The sequence below is a fragment of the Benincasa hispida genome, chromosome 10 (assembly GCF_009727055.1).
Source record: "Benincasa hispida cultivar B227 chromosome 10, ASM972705v1, whole genome shotgun sequence".
Classification (NCBI taxonomy): Eukaryota; Viridiplantae; Streptophyta; class Magnoliopsida; order Cucurbitales; family Cucurbitaceae; genus Benincasa; species Benincasa hispida.
Window position 1 is genome coordinate 28997425 of NC_052358.1, and position 14521 is coordinate 29011945.

Here is a 14521-nt window from a genome sequence, read left to right on the forward strand (position 1 = left end):
GTTAGCCAGCAAATTAAAAAGCAGACAACCGGGAATCCTACCGAGCAATTCAGAGGTTTCGCAAGGAAACGAAAAGGAGCAATGCCAAGCTATGACGTTGCGTAGTGGAAAAACGGCTGCTCATGCGTCAATAACCCATAGAGAAGCCAGACGAATAGATGAAACAACTACCACTGAACATACACCAATTATTGCTAATGCTCCCATCAACATCGCAAAAGAAAACAACATTACGACAACATTATCTCTCCAACGTCAGAACCACATATCGAAAAAGTATCAATGCAACACGTCTCCTAAAAACATCGGTCCAACACCAACATCACAAGTAGCCAAGAATGCTGAAGAGCAGACACCTACTTAGGAAATGAGGTAGGATCCTCCGCCATTTCCTAGCAGACTGAGGAAAAAAATGACAACAAATAGTTCAAACAATTCATGGACGTCTTAAAGCAACTTCACATCAATATACCTCTTATAGAGGCACTTGAAAAAATGCCCAGTTATGTGAAGTTTCTTAAGATATTCTTGCAAACAAAAGGAAACTCGGGGAGTACGAAATAGTTGTATTAATGCATGAATGCAGTATATTATTTCAAAACAATCTCCCCAAGAAACTAAAGGACCTTGGAAGCTTCACACTGCCTTGTTCCATTGGGAGAAAAGAAGTTGGCACTGCGTGGTGTGACCTGGGAACTAGTATTAACCTAATGCCACTTTCCATTTTAGAAAGTTGGGTATTGGTGAGGCAAGACCTACCACTGTGACCCTACAGTTAGCAGACAGGTCGATAACGCATCCCGAAGGGAAGAACGAAGATGTGCCCGTACAAGTTGATAATTTCATATTTCATGCCGACTTCATTATCCTAGACTATGAAGTAGACACAGATGTCCCCATCATCTTAAGTCGTCCATTTTTGGCTACAGGGGGTGCATTAATCGATTTGGTAGAGGACATCTCTTGCGCCAAGAATAATGCGATCACGGTGGCTAAGTTTCTCAAAAAGAACATTTGCAATAGATTTGGCATGCCCCGTGCATTACTAAGCGACAAAGGTACACACTTCATTAATCATATCATTACGAATTTACTAATCAAGTTCAATGTCAGGCCTAGGGTTGCAACAACCTATCACCCATAAACAAATGGCCAGGTAGAGATCTCTAACAGGGAGATCAAGTCTATTCTTGAAAAGGTGGTGAACACCTCAAGGAAGGATTGGGCGCAGCGGTTAGATGAAGCCCTATGGGCATACCAGACAGCCTACAAAACACCTATTGGGATGTCCCTGTATGCCCTTGTCTTCGAAAAAGCCTACCATCTGCCTCTGAAACTGGAGCACAAAGCGTAATGGGTGCTTAAGAAGTTAAACTTTGATCTAACTAGTGCAGGGGAGGCCTGGAATCTGCAATTGAACGAACTCACTAAATGACGCATAATTGCTTATGAAAATGCCAAGATTTATTAAGAGCAAACAAAGAGATGGCATGATGAAAGAATTAGTAAGAAATGGACAACAAGTTTTGTTATTTAATGCTCGCCTTCGGTTGTTTCCAGGAAAACTAAAGTCACGATGGTCTGGCCTATTTATAATCAAAAGTATCTTTCCACACGGAGCAGTGGAGTTACCTAGTGAGGACGGGAGCAAAATCTTCAAGGTCAATGGTCAACACATAAAGCCCTACTATGGGGGCTTGATGGATCGTAGCAAAGAAACCATTGACCTAGCTGGGAAAGCATGATTGCCCGCATGGATGCGCCTTGCGATCACATGTGCTCTTTTAAAGGCATCCATTCTCCTATCCTTTACTACTTTCATTACTTAGTTTTAATTCAGTCCTTGTTTTGAGCTGCTTGTTTTGAGAATTTGATTTTGCAATTGCAATAATTTATATTTGAATGGTTTTCGTTAATTATTGCGATGTGTGGGGCACTCATTACGCCCATCTTCTTCCTCATTCACATGAGAGTCATTTGAACGTCTATGCGGGAATGTGGACAGTCGAAACGTTTAGATTTTTTAGGCTTCATTAATGCGTCGACAGACGAAGTGTCCTTTCGTCTATCGAGCATTTAATGATAGGCAGGCTTTTGAGATTCCCAAAGCCTGCCGTACACAATCATCATGATTGTTGGGCTTCCCGAACCCTAACCTATATAAGGCTTCCAGCGTCAGTATCCCATTTTTGTCCACACTTCAAACACTCAAGCATTCCAACATTCTCAAGCCTTCTGCATTCTACTCATTAGTCAATCAAACCTAGCCTTCGTCAGAATCCATGGTCGGTCAGTCGTCAAACTCATCTTCCTAAACCTTCCTCCCCAACTAAAGCCCCTGTTTCCGCTTGAGAGGCAGTCATTTTGGCCGTCAGCCATCGCCGGACCACTCAACCTATGCCCTTTCCCCGATTCCCCACAAAACCTAAAAGAAAAGCCTACTCCTCCGCCAGTGCCTTGCCATCTGTCCGCTGTGAGGGGCCAAGCAAGGAGAGTGCCCCTACCACCAGTCCTGAGGTGGTTCTTCCCCAGCCTCCAACCGAAAGTGAACTGAAGCGAAACGACGACAAGGAGGTGTTGTATTTTAAGCACTATGGAATGAGATGGAGGGTTACCGGAGGTCGGAGTGGTAAACTAGCCACTGCCTCAAGAAGATGTGGCAGTCACTGCTTCGCAAGGATAAGTCCTTGCGTTAATTGATCCTAAGGAGAATATGCCAGCAAACTCCAATGAGGGACCGATTAGAGCAGTGCTGGAGGATGTGGAGTCGAAGAGAAAGGATTAGCAACTTGCCAAGGAGAAGGACGATGCAGATGAAGCAGCGAGAGCTCAATGAAGAAAGGAGAGAAGGGAAAAGAAGAAACAAGAAGATGATGAGGATCAAGAAGAGGCCCAGTGTAAAAAAAAAGGAAAGATAGAAGGAAAGCCGGAAAAAAACAAAGCAGGCGCGAGGAAAAGCGCATCAAGCACGAATAGGAGCACAGACAAAGGGTTGAGAGCTTTGTTGTAGAAGGTGAATCAACCACCGCAAGGGTGGATGAATCTGTGCCACCTAAAGAGCAAGCAACGCAAAGCCAATCCCCAATTTCATGCGACCGCCTGGTCACCTTGGGGGCCCAACCTAGATGTTCTGAGGAAGAAGATGTTGACACACCAGTCACCCCACTTGTCAAGCAATCAAGAACACGGACAACAAAAGATAAGGAGATGGAGACAGTGGACACGCCTCCAGTAAATCACCAAGAGTCCTCTATGCACAGAGAAATCATTGAGTGCATAGAGGAGAAGGAAGAATGAGAGAAAAAGAAGAAAAGTTGGAACAGGCACACCAAATCATCACCTCAGTAGATTCGGCTTGACGGCTTCACGATGAGGAAATGCATTGTGTTAACGCAGAAGAAGAAGCCAAAAAGAAGCTCGAGGATGAGCAGTGCATTGTTCTCGCCTCTGAGCAATTTGAGAAGGAGTTAAAGGAGGAAGAGGAAGCTGAGAGGAGAAAGAAGGAAAAGAAGGATTTGTGTCGAAGGGCAAAGGTCCAGTGTAACATTGAACTCAAATGAAAGGAGAGAGAGGAATGGGAAAAAGAAAAAGCTGATCGAGAGAAGGAAAGGGCGTGTGTGAGGCGCCAAAGGGCTCGAATTGCGGGCCGCCCAAGATAAGGGCAAGAAAAAAGTTGAAGGCACCGAATCATCGCCAACCCGGAGACGTTTGAAGGTCAGAAAAGAAAACGATGACCTTCTAATGGAGATGAGCTTCTTCCCTACGCCAAACCCACTACCGGACTTCATCACAAGCATATTGGTAGAGCTTGGGTGGGACACATTTTGTCAATGCCCATCTATAGTCATTCCAAGGGTAGTGAGGGCCTTCTACCAAGGCAGCCTGCACGAAACGAAGGACACGGTAATCATCAATGGAGGGTCGCATCATTCAATGCCCAAGATATCAACCAACTTTACAAGTTAAAAGACTTTTCAGAGGCACCAGGCAACAGATTGATTGATAATCCTGAAGACGGGCATTTGGAAGATGCTTTGAGAATATTGGCGCAATCGGGCACCATATGGACCATCTTCCTGATCGACATTCAAACACTTGCCTCCAACTATTTGCTGCCTGAAGCGCACCTTTGGGTTTATCTGGTGAAGAAGAGACTCCTCCCGACAACACACGATAAAACCATCTCAAGGGATAGAGTCATGGTTGCATATTGTATTGCATGTGACATTCCCATCGATGTTGGAAGATTGATCACAAGGCAAATAAGGGGCTATGTTGGTAGGATTTGAGGACAATTCTTCTTCCAGCGGACAATCTTCAGTCTATGCCTTTCAGTGGGATATGGTATTGAAGATGAGCCCATACCGAAGATTCACGGCCTGATCAACATAAAGATTCTAACAATTTTGTTGAAAGATTCGCCACATTGCCTAGACCCTCCACCAAAACAACCCAACATTGATTTGAATGCGTCTCAACCTCCTCGACCCAAAAGGCAGCGTAGAAATGACAAAAGCAAGGAACTTGTGCAGGGGTGCTCTGAACACAATCAACTTGATGACTCCATTGACCAGCCTTCACCTTTGGTCATCCTCCCTCCTAGCCCCATTATCCCTCTATCCTCTCTCCCTTAAACTCTTACAAATCTCCTCCTTATCCCAGACTCGGATCCCCCATCACTAGCAACTTCAGCCAGCCAACAATTAATAACCCATTCTTCACTGCGTACCTTGCCTCGTGCTAATGACCTACACGATTTGGGTGCTAGCCGCTTAAATCAGTCCCAAAACGATGCTGGTGAGACATCGAAGGTATCTTCCCCCCATCACTCATCCATCGCATCCCTAGTTGCTGCAGTCGATGAGATGCGAGGCTTCCTCTCCCATGAGCTTTCCTCCTTCTGCCAATCGCTTGCGGAGTTTCACACTAGCAATGATGTGTTGCGCCAGGCAGTGATTAATATACAACGCAACATTTCTCCATTTTCCAGCACTAACGACAATGAGCTGAACGTAACCATGAATACTTCAACCAGCACTAACGACAATAATTTTCTTCATAGTTGATGCTAATAAGCCGCAGTTTAACTCTTAAGTCTTGTTATTGCTCCGAATGACTTTTCTACCCTTTTATTGCTCAATACCTATAAAATAGGATAATAAACATGTAAAATTCACAAACAAACTAAAATTAAGCTAAGAAAAATAGCACTTTTATGATGCCATCACACATGCCTTGAGATTTCTGACCACTGCATCAAGAGTTGAGAAAAGATTATTTGCACTTGTTAGTGCTAACCTTATGAGTAGCGTGCTACCTACCATATCTTCAACCACTTGGTCAGTGCTAACCTTATGTTCCGCACACTGTCATGTCACCAACTACCCAATCAGCGTGCTACCATAGTTGCGTTCGAGGAATATAAAAGGAGGAGACCATAGGCAAAAAGGATTATTCAGCCATTGAGAGAAAACAGAGGAGCAAAGAAGAAATCCAGAGTACATCAAACCAAAAAAGGAAGCTTCTTTACAGAAAAACTTGAGAGAGTTGTGGTCACTTCCTTATCACCAGAACCCATTCCTAAATAGCAGAAGTATAAGATCATCATTCAAGTCAACAAGAAGTAAGGAAACAACCGTCGACGACTAACATCCCATCACCCATTTCCATCATCTTTTTTTCTACTTCCATTCTTGTTTTGAAAATCTCTTGTATTATAACAATTTCATTTTTTCATATATATATATATAAATCATCATTGGGATTTATGCCTTAAAGTCTCATAGTTAATTAGTTATTGAATATAATAAATGACTATTTTTAATGCAATAATGAGTTATCCATTACGGAAAAAATCCAAGGTTATTTGATGATATTTGAACAGTATGCAGTGTAATAACCTAAAGAGTCTATAGTATATGGATAACGTAGGGTGTCTTATGCTACAACCCACTTTATACATGTTACAAATGTTATAAGTGTTACAAATAATATGATCCAAATCATTCATGTAGAGACATGCGAGTGGAGATGTCATACCCCATCCCAAATTAGCTATCTAATCTAGATAAAGATCTGAAGACGACAAATACCACTCCCATCTGCGGTATCCATCATCCGATATACCTATTCTTAACTTAACATTCCATTTTGTTACTACTTTAAACATGCTAATTTATTAAACTCCTAAACATTTACTTATATAGAACTCATAAGAAAACAGTTTACAGATAATAGTTTAACTTTATGACTTATTTCTTGTTCAAAACATACGTCTACAAACTTATATCTACATGCAGGCCCATAAATTATATTACATAATACTGAAAATGAGTCTAACAGGTGGCAGGCTTTGTGTCCAGTAGGCACCTGAAACTCTCCCGCTACCAGGGGAAAACATAAAAAGAAAAGTATGAGTTGGATGCTCAATGAGTGCCAGTTTACAAAACATATGTTACATTAAAAAAAACATAGTAGATTGTAGCATTGTAAAAGTGTTATTTTTCTTAGTTTAATTTAGGTTTGTTCGTGATTTTCATGCATTTAATGCCATAGTTTGTAGGTAAAATCATCCCAAGAGGGTAATTTGGAGCAAAAACGATCCAAAAAGAGTTTTAGAAGCACAAACCATTTCAAAGAAATTACAAAAGTACCTCTGTAAAGGAGTGTAGTAGCGCGTACTCTACTTGCACTCGGCACTAAAAGACAAAGAGCATCATTTAAGGGAGTGTTAAGGTGTTGCCCTATAGTGTCTCTATGCTATGTATTCCAACGAAAGAACAGCGAACACATGCATGCAGAAAAACGAGGAGAGCACCCCATCTAAGGTGTTTCTGCCAAGGTTACTCATATAGTGACTAACCAGACTTGAACTACGTGCTAGGTCTGGTCTAGTGTAGACCATTAGGTACATCAAACTTCCTATGGCATTGAAGTAAGGGACATGGCTCATAGCTTTTTCATTAGTCGGCTCTTTGGGGGAATTTTTTGCTGAGATCTTGATGTGTTGTGCAAAGGGTGTAGACTCTGCTTTAAAACTAGCCATATTGAATATGCATAGTATTTTATTGGTGTAGGATCTGGGTTAAAGATGGTTCATTTTCTCCTATGCTTCTAATGATTTCAATCCCTAGAATCTACTTTGCTGCCTCTAGATCTTTCATATCAGACTCAACACTCAATTCAGCTTTTATCTCCCTTCGCTTAGTTGGATCTATTCCTACCAGCAGCATGTCATCAACATAAAGTAGTAGATAAACATAGTCACCTTCAGAACTCTTCTTGTAGTAAACACAGGGGTCATAAAGAATTTTGTTGAATCTTATTGATAACACTGGAAATGTGCTATCTTCTTCCACTTAACTTAGGATTGTTTAGCTACTTTATTTGGTTAATTTGATCATTTTGTAGGATTCGAGTGTACAAGTAGTCGGATTAAGCATTCCAATCTTCGAGCTTTGATTTGGATCTCTTCAAGTTTGTGGGTTTTTTAAGTTGTTTGCTTGGAAAGGTAAAATTTTATTTTCATATGAATTTTATATTTAGTAATTTAAAGTTATTTCATTCATTTTATTTTTATTTTGATGATTAAGCTTATTGAAATTTTGGAATTTTGGAATTAAATTAGTTGAAGAATATATAGTTGGTTGGTAGCCTTGCTTGGTGTAGTTGAAGTGTATATCAAAATCCTTTTCTTTCAATTATATATAAACTAATTTGGTCTTACTTGGTTGATTAAGTTTGATTAGTGTGGTTCAAATGTTATTTCATTAATTTTATATTTTGTTCCAATGTTTAAGTTTCTTGAAATTTTGAAATGTTGGAATTAAATTAGTTGAAGAATATATAGTTGGTTGGTAGTCTTGCTTGGTGTGGTTTAAGTGTATATCAAAATCCTTTTCTTTCAAATATATAAACTAATTTGGTCTTACTTTGTTGATTAAGCTTGATTGGTGTGGTTCAACTGTTATTTCATTTATTTTATGTTTTGTTTCAATGATTAAATTTCTTGAAATTTGTTAATGTTGGAATGGAATTAGTTAAAAAATATGTACTTGGTTGATAGTTTTTCTTGGTGTGATTCAAGTGTGTATATTCTTTCAATTATATATAAAATAATTTGGTCTTACTTGGTTGATTAAGCTTGATTGATGTGGTTCAAGTGTTATTTCATTAATTTTATGTTTTGTTCCAATGATTAAGCTTCTTGAAATTTGTTAATGTTGGAATTTGAATTAGTTTAAAAATATGTACTCAGTTGATAGTCTTACTTGGTGTGGTTCAAGTGTATATCAAAATCCTATTCTGTCAATTATATATAAACTAACTTGGTCTTACTTGGTTGATTAAGCTTGATTGGTGTGGTTCAAGTGTTATTTCATTAATTTTATATTTTGTTCCAATGATTAAGCTTATTGAAATTTGTTAATGTTAAAATGAAATTAGTTCAAAGATACGTACTCAGTTGATAGTCTTGTTGAATGTGGTTCAAGTGTATATCAAAATCCATTTCTTTCAATTATATATAAACTAATTTGGTCTTACTTGGTTGATTAAGTTTGATTGATGTGGTTCAAGTGTTATTTCATTAATTTTATGTTTTGTTCCAATGATTAAGCTTCTTGAAATTTTGAATGTTGGAATTAAATTAGTTGAAGGATATATACTTGGTTGGTAGTCTTGCTCGGTGTGGTTTAAGTGTATATCAAAATCCTTTTTTTTCAATTATATATAAACTAATTTAGTCTTACTTGGTTGATTATGTTTGATTGGTGTGGTTCAAGTGTTATTTCATTAATTTTATGTTTTGTTCCAATGATTAAGCTTCTTGAAATTTTGAAATGTTGGAATTAAATTAGTTGAAGGATATATACTTGGTTGGTAGTCTTGCTTGATGTGGTTTAAGTGTATATCAAAATATTTTTCTTTCAATTATATATAAACTAATTTGGTCTTACTTAGTTGATTAAGCATACTAATATATTCGAAGTAACATAGGGTAAGTAAATACAAGTTCTTGTTCCATATAACACAGAGTAAGTGAATACAAGTTTTTTAGTTATTTTTAATTTTGCATTTTATGCTTACTAATATTTCAAAATTATTGCTTATTATAGTTATCATTGGATATTGATTGTAATCAATCTACAAGAAAATTGTGTTTATGTTTTGGATTCTATTCGAAGTAAAGTTCAAGAGGATCATGGAGATATAAATATGTAAGAGTAAATGATCTTTATTAGCTCTTAATTGGAGTATTTATATTTAACTAATGTTTTCAAACTATTTAGTGGATTGAAAACATGGCAAGCCGAGCACGATCTCCAACACTATCGGTGTTCTCCAAAATGGAAACCTGTAAAGGTAAATTTGCATTCATTTTTTAACAATTTATGTTCATTCAAACATAAGAATAATTGTTTTCAACTTCTTTATATGTAGTGTTGTAAGACCCTAACACTAAATCTAAAGTGGGAGGTTAAATAGAGAAGAAAAATCCTAAGAAAGGATATTAGAACAAAGGGAGGAAAACATTAAAATTATCCAAAAAGGAGACCAAAAATCCAAATGCCTAGAGGAGCTTAAAACAAATTGGATGCAAGAAGGTATGGAGGATGGAAGCAAGAAGACTTGAAAAATGGCTAAGGGTTGCATACAACCAACGCAAAGGCATACATGAGCTATGCGGACATGGGCAGGAAGCATGCGTCGAGTGAGCATGCTAGGCGCGCAGGCCATGCATTGAAGCCAAATGTATAGGCCATGCGTCAAGCACGTAGCCATGCATCGATGGTGGATGCCGAGCGTGCAGCCCATGCGTCAATGGTGTATGTCGAGCGCGTAGCCCATGCATCGATGGTGTATGCCGAGCGCCCTGCCTATGCGTCAAACGAGCAAGCGGGCAAGCCATCCTATCCGTCGAAACGCTGCCGAGTCTGTCAAGCAGCCATGCATCGATGCACTATGCCAAGCACACACCCATGCGGCTGAGAGTGCCTATGCGGCCGAGCACGCAAGCGCCTAGGCAGCACACCGTGCGTCGATGGTCAGCAACAGCATCCATGTTTAGTAGGCCGAGCAAGCACCACCTAGCAAGCCATGCGTTGAGGGCGAGTGGCCATCCTATGCGTTGGTGATGGCCAACTCATGCGTTGGCTAAGTGGGACTTTGATGAAGGAAGGGTGAGTTGCTATGCGTTGAGGATCAAAAGTAAGGCTAATTGATGGAAAACTTCGAGGGAAAATGCCAATGGTATATGAGCATAAGTCTTAGACAATTTAAATAGAAAATATGTTAAGTATTTAAGTGATTTAGGTGGCAAAAGGAGGATCACACAAAATTCTAGTAGGAGGTGGCTAAGGAGATTTCATGCAATTGAAGTCTTATCACCCCAAGCAGGAGGTGGGTGAATGAGATTTCATGCAAAAAGGAGTTTTTGGCTGGCAAGCTGAAATGAGAACAAATCAAGGCTAGGCTTGGTAGGCTAAGTGTTGGCAGCTCCAAAGTGGGACAAATGGGAGTTGAGTTATCACCATGAGGTGAGTTTGGAATGGCTATAAATAGAGGGGTTTGACAAGAGGAATTTATTCATACCATCACCTAAATTGTGTGTTGAGAGCATATTTAGAGAGTTATGTTTGAGTTATTAGGCTGCCAAGTTGATTGGAGATCAAAAGAAACAAAGGCTGCGTTAGTGAGGTATTGAGTCAGCCGGACGCACAGCCAGCCTACACCCTATGCGCACGCAGCGCTACACGCGCCTCGCTCGACGCATCCCGCACGCCAGCCTAGCGCAGCTGCCTTCCCCGTGCGATGCATCACGCCCAGCGCAACGCACACCCAGCATAGTGCAGCGGCCCAAATGCGCTAGTCCCCTGTGCGGCACAGCACGCCCACCCTGCCTACTGCCCAACGCCCAGCTGCCTACCACGGTCCAAATAACCTCTAAAGAGGCTAATTTTCATATTTTGGCTAAATTGAAGTAGGGTAAGCTGGTGTTTTCATTATATAATAGTATTTTGGCTAGTTTGATATTATTTATGGATATAATAAGTATTAATTGAGGAATTTCCATTAATATGGAGGAATTCTCAGGAAGGTATTCTCAAGGTGATTTTAGTGGAAAAACTTGCTTACGGTGAGTGTTTACTTAGTTTTATACATTGATACGTGAATAAATGTATATATAAGTGTAAAATGCATGCTGATGATGTTATGTTGTTGCCATGATATTGTTTGTGAAATTTCTATGGAAACTGAGATTATACCCGAACTACATAAGTTAGCATACTTAACAAAAGGTGCTTGGCGGAAAAATATAGTCGACCTCGGTCGGCGGAAAATAATAGTCAGTGATGACCGATGGGAAATATAGTCAAGTTACCTAAGCATGACTAGCGGAAAAAAAAATCTTCTAATTGTTCCAGAGCAACTAGAAAGAGATTCTTTAACTAGAAAGAATTCAGTTCAGATGTGGGTACCGTTACATGAATTGTAAATGCATGAATATGATGTACCAAAAAATCTGTGGTTCCTAACGGAATAGGTAACAAAGCATAAAATGAAATAAAAAAAAGATTGATCGGTATATGTATGTTCAATTTTTATGGATCGCAATTGATTCCTCGTAAAGAATTGTCGATATGCACATTGGCAGGAAAAGAGGGTTATAGGAAAGTTTCCATAAAAAGTTGTTATGATTGATAATGTGTTCATGATATGAGCATGCCACGTATAGCATGGAACTGGAGGTTGATAATTGAATGATTGTACATATGATCATGCATAAATTATACTGGAATTGTGATTATGAGATTGATTTCCCAAAAATATGTTTTGCAAAGTGATTATTATTCTAAAAGAACCACCCACTGGGCTTAGTAGCTCACACTCTTCCAAATGTTTTCTTATATCCCCCCAGGTAGCAAAGCGGAGCGTTCAGGAAGGAGTCTACTAACCACCAACACACCAGGACTTGGTAAATTCTCAGGGTACAGCTAGGATCATGTAATAAAGAATATAGGAAATTGAACTATGCGTATGAAAGTTAGATAGATTATTGTAAACATGTTAAAGTCTTAATAGATAAGGGGGAAAATGTTAAATTGAAATATTATCTTGGAATACTACTGATGTATCCTCACGCTCCCTTCCAAGTCTTGGGGGCTAGGGCTAGGGAAGGGGTGTGACAAGTGCCCCCGTCAATTAGATTCTGTAGGATGCGGGTACTATGTGCAAAAGTATATACACGAAATAGTACATAATCCTACTACTCCCATTACTAGCCTCATACGTAAATTATTTATTTTTTTATATACTAGCTTTAATTTAATAAATGATGTAAACTTATGTTGAGTTTATTTTTTTTATTTTTGTAGTTCAATACAAAAAAATGAATATACCCAAGTAGAAATTGACGTAATTCGAACCCAATGGGCAAGTTTTGTTGGCCGATTTGTGTAAGGATGTACTTTTTGTTTTTTGTCTCAATAGAATGTAAATGCTAGCTTAGAATGAATCTTGACGAGTTTTGAGTAAAATATGCAAGTTTAAAATGAATTCAAAGTACTAATTGTTGGTTCATGGATAGACGAATTGTTATCTAATCATGATTTGTTTATTGGAAGATTTATGTATACATTTTTTGGTTTATGGGATATTTGGTGTAAGTATTCATGGAAGCACTATAATTGATATTTGTGAATGGAAGAAATAATTATTAATATAATAGAGGTTGTTGATGATTATAATTATTGTTTTATAAAAGTGTGTTATCGATATACAAATGTTGGGTAAACCTCAATAACGACACTTATAGTTTAAACATAAATTCTAATAAAGGTTTCCTGTGTGTTTATTTCATATTTGATGAGTACTTATAGAACGGATTGGAAATATTAATTCTTGTTTTTGGATAAATTATTATAGAAGTGTGCTTCATTGCAAGTAACTTTGTATTTAGATTTGTGGTAGAGTGTATTGTTCTGTCTATTGTTATATTTCAGGTTTGAGTTCAGTGAATTCATAGGTGGAAGATATATATTGTTGGCGTGCCATGTAGAATATAACAAGCGCGCATTATAATGTACAATTTTTTATTTTTTTTTTTAATAAAAAAAAGTGACGGACATTTCCTAGCCCAACATGAGACATATAATGTTGTTTTTAAATTTTTGACCTAAATTAAAAATGAATTCGATAATGGAATTTTAAAAAAGCGGACAATAATTAAAAAAAAGGTCATGGATTTTAGGTTTCAATGTCGGTTTAAAACCGACATTAAAGGGCTTTAATGTCGATTGACAATGGACATTAAAGATATTGTTATTAAAGCCCTTTAATGTCGGTTGTCTTTAATGTCGGTTTAACCGAGGGCTTTAATAACACTATCTTTAATGTCGATTGTCAACCGACATTAAAGTCCATAATTCTTGTAGTGTATAGACAAAGTACCTATAGATCGAATTAACCAAGAGGATATGGGAATATTTATACTAGATATAGCTTACGAGTGAAACTTTAAGTCACAACAGAGTGGTTGCTCGAGCTTTGGACCTGGAGTTAGTAAAGGATCATTGGTGTCTAGCGGATCAAATCAAACAAGAAGAATGTTAGCAATAACATAGACTACACCAGGTAAATTGAAAGATAATCAAGAGCAGGAGTTAGTATGTTCATTTTGTGGTAAGACTCATCAAGGACCGTGTTTGAAAGGAACCAACTTGTGCTTCAATTGCGGCCAAATCAGACATTACCGCAAGGAATGTCCTCGGATAATCCAGGAAAATTTAGTTACACAAGAAACAGCATTACCAACACCAAGTTTGCAAGCAAGGCCATCGATTGCATAGAGTGGGGAAGAAACTAGTAAGCTAAAAAAAAAAGAAAAAAAAGAAAAAAATCAGTGAATCAAAATCGAACAGAAGAATATTTGCAATGACTCAACAGGAAATCGAGGAAACGCCAGAAGCACTAACTGGTACAATACTTATTCTTAACAAATCTACTCAAGTTTTACCTTCTTAGGTAGAGTTTAAGAATTTCAAGGACGAAATTCTTTTAACGGCCGGTAGTGGTAAGACCTTTCTTCTCTCTATTTTACTAAGAGAAAGGTGGAATAATCATGAAGGTTAGAGTTAGAAGAATGAAATTGGAGTTGAGTATTTAATTACTTGGATTGAATAGGGAATTGTTTTGATTAAGGACACCTCAAATTAAAGTATGAGGTGAATTGATAAGGAAATTTATAGGATTAGCATGTGAAATGGAAAAAGAAAAAAAAACAAATAAAAATATAAGATAATATATACATATATACATGAAGAAATTCTTATACAAGAATACCTATGAGCGGAAGCGGATCTTTCCAATTCATTGTGACAGAATTTTCACATGTACATTCTAACATACAAATATGCATTGAAAACACTAATTATTGGCATGCTTTAAAAGATAAAATACAAGAGACTGAGAGACTTACCAGTTGAAGACTTTCTTCACAAATCTTGGTCTCAGTGTGAAC

At 38.1% G+C, this 14521-nt stretch overlaps 1 protein-coding gene across 8 annotated transcripts in view; it reads left to right on the plus strand.

Moving 5' to 3' along the window:
- LOC120088380 overlaps positions 1-12661 on the plus strand; it is a 32324-nt gene extending 19663 nt beyond the window's left edge. The window contains exons 8-12 of one of the 8 annotated variants that reach the window (XR_005484906.1): positions 7411-7510; positions 9117-9218; positions 9291-9363; positions 11921-11977; positions 12378-12660. The gene's annotated coding sequence lies outside the window, so the exon portion shown is untranslated. Of the gene's footprint in view, positions 1-7410; positions 7511-9116; positions 9370-11920; positions 11978-12377 lie in introns of those variants that run through there. The other 7 variants (XR_005484904.1, XR_005484909.1, XR_005484903.1 and 4 more) reach the window with 7 other exon arrangements.
- Positions 12662-14521: the final 1860 nt, after the last annotated feature.